General features: G+C 49.4%; 1 protein-coding gene across 1 annotated transcript in view; it reads right to left on the reverse strand.

The window, feature by feature from the left end:
- The window catches only part of LOC109884359 (transcription regulator protein BACH1-like), a 29,482-nt gene extending 23,934 nt beyond the window's left edge, over window positions 1-5,548 (reverse strand). Inside the window, exon 1 of the mRNA XM_031809057.1 lies at window positions 5,378-5,548. The gene's annotated coding sequence lies outside the window, so the exon portion shown is untranslated. The remainder of the gene's footprint in view (window positions 1-5,377) is intronic.
- Between the last annotated feature and the right edge of the window lie 690 nt (window positions 5,549-6,238).

Consider the following 6,238-nt stretch of genomic DNA (forward strand, 5'->3'; position numbering starts at 1 on the left):
GTTGGTACCACCGCTCTGGAGTTGGTACCACCGCTCTGGAGTTGGTAGCACCGCTCTGGAGTTGGTAGCACTGCTCTGGAGTTGGTAGCACTGCTCTGGAGTTAGTACCACTGCTCTTGATTAAGCTTTACGTATCGGCCTCGAGGCCTTCGTCAGACTTCAACCTCCCGATGTCTGCTTTCAATTCATTTCTTTCCACTTTTTTCCTTTGCCCTCCTTGCCTCTTCTGACCTCACCTTTTCCCAGTCCCCTCCCTCTCACAAGGCAGGCAATACGCTTGACCTCACCTTTTCCCAGTCCCCTCACTCTCACAAGGCAGGCAATACGCTTGACCTCACCTTTTCCCAGTCCCCTCACTCTCACAAGGCAGGCAATACGCTTGACCTCACCTTTTCCCAGTCCCCTCACTCTCACAAGGCAGACAATATGCTTGACCTCACCTTTTCCCAGTCCCCTCACTCTCACAAGGCAGACAATACGCTTGACCTCACCTTTTCCCAGTCCCCTCACTCTCACAAGGCAGACAATACGCTTGACCTCACCTTTTCCCAGTCCCCTCCCACTCCCAAGGCAGGCAATACACTTGACCTCATCTTTACTAGATTGGCTGTTTGTTCACTAATCTCACTGCAATCCCACTCTGTCATTGATCACTACTTTGTTTCAATTTCTGTCTCCCTCTTCCTCAAACCTACACACCCAGATGGTAGGGGCTGAGCGCTCTTTCTCCCACTACTCTCTCCTGTTCTATCATCTCTCCTTTCTGCTAAATCCTTCTCCATCATGTCTGCCTATTCGACCCTGCTCTCCTCCCTTTCCGTATTTTATGACTCACACTGTTCCCATTCCTTCCTCTTCCTCTTGCTCCGTGGCTGAGTGATTCATTACGAAGCTTACAGAACAGGGATGCGGGCAGCTGAGCGAAAAATTTAGAAAAACTCAACTTCTGGAGGACCTATCATCCTTCCACTCCCTCCTCTCTACCTCTGGATCTGCTGCTAAAGCCACTTTCTATCACTCTAAATGTCAAGCTTCTGCCTCTAACCCCAGGAAACTATTTTCCACCTTCTCCTCCCTCCTAAATCCTCCCCCCCCCCCCCCTCTGCGGGAGACTTTGAAAAGAAGGTTGACAACATCCCCTTTTAATTCACTCGGCAAATTGAGTCCACTGGTCTCACTCACGCATAACTACCCTCCAGATGACATCCTGTGACTAGTGAGGTCTGCCCGCTCGACCCCCCCCCCCCGCCCCCCATCCCCTCCTCCAGACCATCTCTAGAGACCTTACTGACATTCCTCACTTCCCTCATCAGCTCATCCCTGACCACTGGCTCTGTCCTCTCCAACTTCAAAATGGGCGGAGTCCCTCCCCTCCAAAAAACAAAAATTCAACAAAAACTTTCTGTATCTATTCTTTCCAAAAACACAACGAGACTCTGACCAACACTCTCGTTATCTCGCTCAGAACAAGTCAGCCTACAAGACGGGTCACTTAACCGAGACTGCTCTCCTCTTGTGTCACGGAGGCTCTCCACACTGCCAAAGCAGACTCTTTCTGCTCTGTTCTCCCTCCTAAATCTATCCCGCTGCCTTCCGACACTGTGAACCATGATCCTCTTCCTCTTCCATCTCAGAGCGTCTCCGGCTCTGCACACTCCTGGATTACATCCTACCTGGCGGGCCGCTCCCTACCAGGTGACGTGGAGAGGATCTGTGTCTGTACCACGTACTCGCACTCCTGGATTACATCCTACCTGGCGGGCCACTCCCTACCAGGTGACGTGGAGAGGATCTGTGTCTGTACCACGTACTCGCACTACTGGTGTCCCCCAGGGATCGGTTCTAGGCCCTCTCCTCTTCTCTCTATACACCAAGTCACTTGGCTCTGTCATATCCTCACATGGCCTCTCCTATCATTGCTATGCGGATGACACAACTACTTTTCTCCTTCCCATCCCCCCTTCTGAAACCCAGTGGTGACACGCATCTCTGTGTGCCTGGCAGATATCTCTGCTTGGGTGTCGGCAAAGAGCCTTGGCGTGACCCTGGACCACACCCTGTCGTTCGCTGCAAACATCAGAGCAGTGACTCGCTACTGCAGGTTTATGGTCTACAACATCCTTAGAGTACGACCCCTACCTCACACAGGAGGCAGCGCCGGTTCTTATCCAGGCACTCCTCCAGTCTGGACTGCTACAACTGTCTGTTGGCTGGGCTCTGCCATCAAACCCTTGCAACCCTTGCAACCCAGAACGCTGGAGCCCGCCTGGTGTTCAACCTTCCCAGGTTCTCCCATGTCACCCCGCTCCTCCTCACACTCCACTGGCTTTCAATCGAATCTCGCATCAACTACAAGGCCATGATTCTTTCCTACGGCGCAGCAAGAGGAACTCGGGCTATGCCCAAACGCTACACCCCAACCTAAATACACAGTTTTGGCCCTCCCACCCCTACAGGAGGGAAGCTGCCATCTCAGCCCAGTCAGAGCTCTGTCCTGGCACCCCAATGGTGGAACCAGCTTCCCCCCTGACACTAGGACAGTAGATTCTCTGCCCAGCTTGCCCCCTGACACTAGGACAGCAGAGTCCCTGCCCAGCTTCCCCCCCCTGACACTAGGACAGCAGAGTCCCTGTCCAGCGTACCCCCTGACACTAGGACAGCAGAGTCCCTGCCCAGCTTCCCCCCCCTGACACTAGGACAGCAGAGTCCCTGCCCAACTTCTCCCCTGACACTAGGACAGCAGAGTCCCTGCACAGCTTCCCTGACTGAAGTAAGGACAGCAGAGTCCCTGCCCAGCTTCCCGACTGAAGTAAGGATAGAAGAGTCCCTGCCCAGCTTCCCCCCTGACACTAGGACAGTAGAGTCCCTGCCCAGCGTCCCCCCTGACACTAGGACAGCAGAGTCCCTGCCCAGCTTCCCCCCCCCCCCTGACACTAGGACAGTGAAGTCCCTGCCCAGCTTCCCCCCCTGACACTAGGACAGCAGAGTCCCTGCCCAGCGTCCCCCCTGACACTAGGACAGCAGAGTCCCTGCCCAGCGTCCCCCCTGACACTAGGACAGCAGAGTCCATGCCCAGCGTCCCCCCTGACACTAGGACAGCAGAGTCCCTGCCCAGCTTCCCCCCCTGACACTAGGACAGCAGAGTCCCTGCCCAGCGTCCCCCCTGACACTAGGACAGCAGAGTCCCTGCCCAGCGTCCCCCCTGACACTATGACAGCAGAGTCCCTGCCCAGCGTCCCCCCTGACACTAGGACAGCAGAGTCCCTGCCCAGCTTCCCCCCTGACACTAGGACAGCAGAGACCCTGCCCAGCTTCCCCCCTGACGCTAGGACAGCAGAGTCCCTGCCCAGCTTCCCCCCTGACACTAGGACAGCAGAGTCCCTGCCCAGCTTCCTCCCTGACACTAGGACAGCAGAGTCCCTGCCAAGCTTCTCCCCTGACACTAGGACAGCAGAGTCCCTGCCCAGCGTCCCCCCTGACACTAGGACAGCAGAGTCCCTGCCCAGCGTCCCCCCCCTGACACTAGGACAGCAGAGTCCCTGCCCAGTGTCCCCCCTGACACTAGGACAGCAGAGTCCCTGCCCAGCGTCCCCCCTGACACTAGGACAGCAGAGTCCCTGCCCAGCGTCCCCCCTGACACTAGGACAGCAGAGTCCCTGCCCAGCTTCCCCCCCTGACACTAGGACAGCAGAGTCCATCTTCTGAAAACATCTGAACCCCCCCCCCCCTCTTCAGAGGATCTCTTACTAGCTCTGACTTTATTTTATTGAAGAAAAATGTAAATATTGTGATATGTGGTCGTCTCACCTAGCTATCTGAAGATGAATGTCCTGACTATGACTGGTCCACCTAGCTATCTGAAGATGAATGTACTGACTATGACTGGTCCACCTAGCTATCTGAAGATGAATGTCCTGACTATGACTGGTCCACCTAGCTATCTGAAGATGAATGTACTGACGATGACTGGTCCACCTAGCTATCTGAAGATGAATGTACTGACTATGACTGGTCCACCTAGCTATCTGGAGATGAATGTACTGACTATGACTGGTCCACCTAGCTATCTGGAGATGAATGTACTGACTATGACTGGTCCACCTAGCTATCTGAAGATGAATGTACTGACTATGACTGGTCCACCTAGCTATCTGAAGATGAATGTACTGACGATGACTGGTCCACCTAGCTATCTGAAGATGAATGTACTGACTATGACTGGTCCACCTAGCTATCTGGAGATGAATGTACTGACTATGACTGGTCCACCTAGCTATCTGGAGATGAATGTACTGACTATGACTGGTCCACCTAGCTATCTGGAGATGAATGTACTGACTATGACTGGTCCACCTAGCTATCTGAAGATGAATGTACTGACTATGACTGGTCCACCTAGCTATCTGGAGATGAATGTACTGACTATAGGTAAACAAAGGTGGAAATATGCAATATCCTTATTTAGCGTATTTGAGTATTCTAATGCACCCCGCCCCCAAACAAGACAACAATTGGTTGGTCCAGGCCAGACCACATCTGAACCAATCATAGACGTCTATGTTTTACCATTTTGTACAGTACACTATACTCTAGTGCTCTACTGTTCTGTACGGTCTGTGATTGGTTCAGATTTGGTCCAGCCAGGGCGAACTGACTAAATGTCAACTACTTTTTAATGGCTGTCCGGTGGGTGGGTGTCAGTAAGAGCTGGGATATAGGTGACATTAGCTGGAGAGAGTGAGGGGGGACGACATTATCCAATTTGAAATGTGTTGATATTAGTTGTCAGGGAGTCTTTTTCTTCTTGTCTTTCTAATGCCTTTTTAAAGACTTCTTCTGGTAGATGTTGTCTAAGACCACTTTTTAATCTGTTTGAGAAGAAATCAAGGCCTTTACTTATTCTTTTTAAGAATGGAATTTTTTAAATATATTTTTTTATTATAATAATAAGTGTGTGTAGTTTTGTCTGCATTTATTTCTCAAATACACTATTAGCTTTAAGTTGACACGCATGACAATAAATAATAATTTTTTACACAGGTGTCAGCCGTTTTTGTCAAATCAACCAATCTGTAACCATGTCGGGGTGAGATGGTCACACCCTGTCTAGCCGATGTCTGGCATATGTTTAGAAACTAGAATCCACGTTAACTAGTGTAGCCGTATAGAACTACCCATAGCACGCTGTCACATAATGTAAGTCATATTTCCAATAAGGGACATTGTCTAATAATAAGACAAAACACAACAAATGTAAGATTGTATAGCCTAAATACTGACAAATCAACCAATCTCAAAACAAATCAACTTTGTGATCAACTCCGAGTACTGACGCGTCGTGTGTTTCCCAAACAGTAGAACTATAAATGGAACTAACCTGACATTGGTTATCCTAGGACGACGGTGAGCTGAAATCCTAAATAGGTTTATGAGGCTGACATATTCAGTGTGACAACCTCCCGAACAGTTTAAACCTCGGGACGGAAACTTGGACTGTTGTTGACAACTGTAAATGACTGTACCCAATTCTGCGGAACCACAAGTCATAAGTCATATGACTTTTCCTAACTGGTATTCTGCCAGAAGCGCGCGTGATGACGTCACTTTGTATGGTAAATGAAGGAAGACTTTCAAAATAAAAGCTTGCATTTCTAAATATTGCAATGTGAATAACTCATTCAAAAGATATTGAATTTTAATCAACGGGCCACTTTTATTGTAACAACAAGAAAAGGCAATGAGTAATTTCATTTAAAAAAAATATGATGGTTTAAAAAAAGACAAACAATGGAAAAATTACTATGTTCACATGGGTATTTTGAGAATCTAAAGATAACTTCTCTACCTGCTAAAGTGATGTGGGAAATACTCCGTAGGATCTCTACTCAACAAAGACAGTTCGTTTTGGAAGGGGACTGTAATTGCCAGGCCTGCTGCTGGCTTTTAAAGGGGAATATTTTACCCTGTCTCTGCCACGGCATATAGTCATTACTATATTAACAACGTTGTGTGTTTTTTTGTCATAAACATCACAATTATCCAAGCTGGGTAGTTTCAACTTCCCTGTGTATTCGTCTGCTCATAGTGATCATAGGGTAATGCCGTAGATGCCACCCTGCTAGGTAGATGGGGACGTGCCCACAAACTTGGATAATGGTGTTGTGTACTTCGATCGAACAACACACAGTCATCTCAGAAACGTCTCTATGCATTTTTTTTAAGCGTTTGTTTTTCACTA

Source organism: Oncorhynchus kisutch, linkage group LG29 (assembly GCF_002021735.2).
Source record: "Oncorhynchus kisutch isolate 150728-3 linkage group LG29, Okis_V2, whole genome shotgun sequence".
Classification (NCBI taxonomy): Eukaryota; Metazoa; Chordata; class Actinopteri; order Salmoniformes; family Salmonidae; genus Oncorhynchus; species Oncorhynchus kisutch.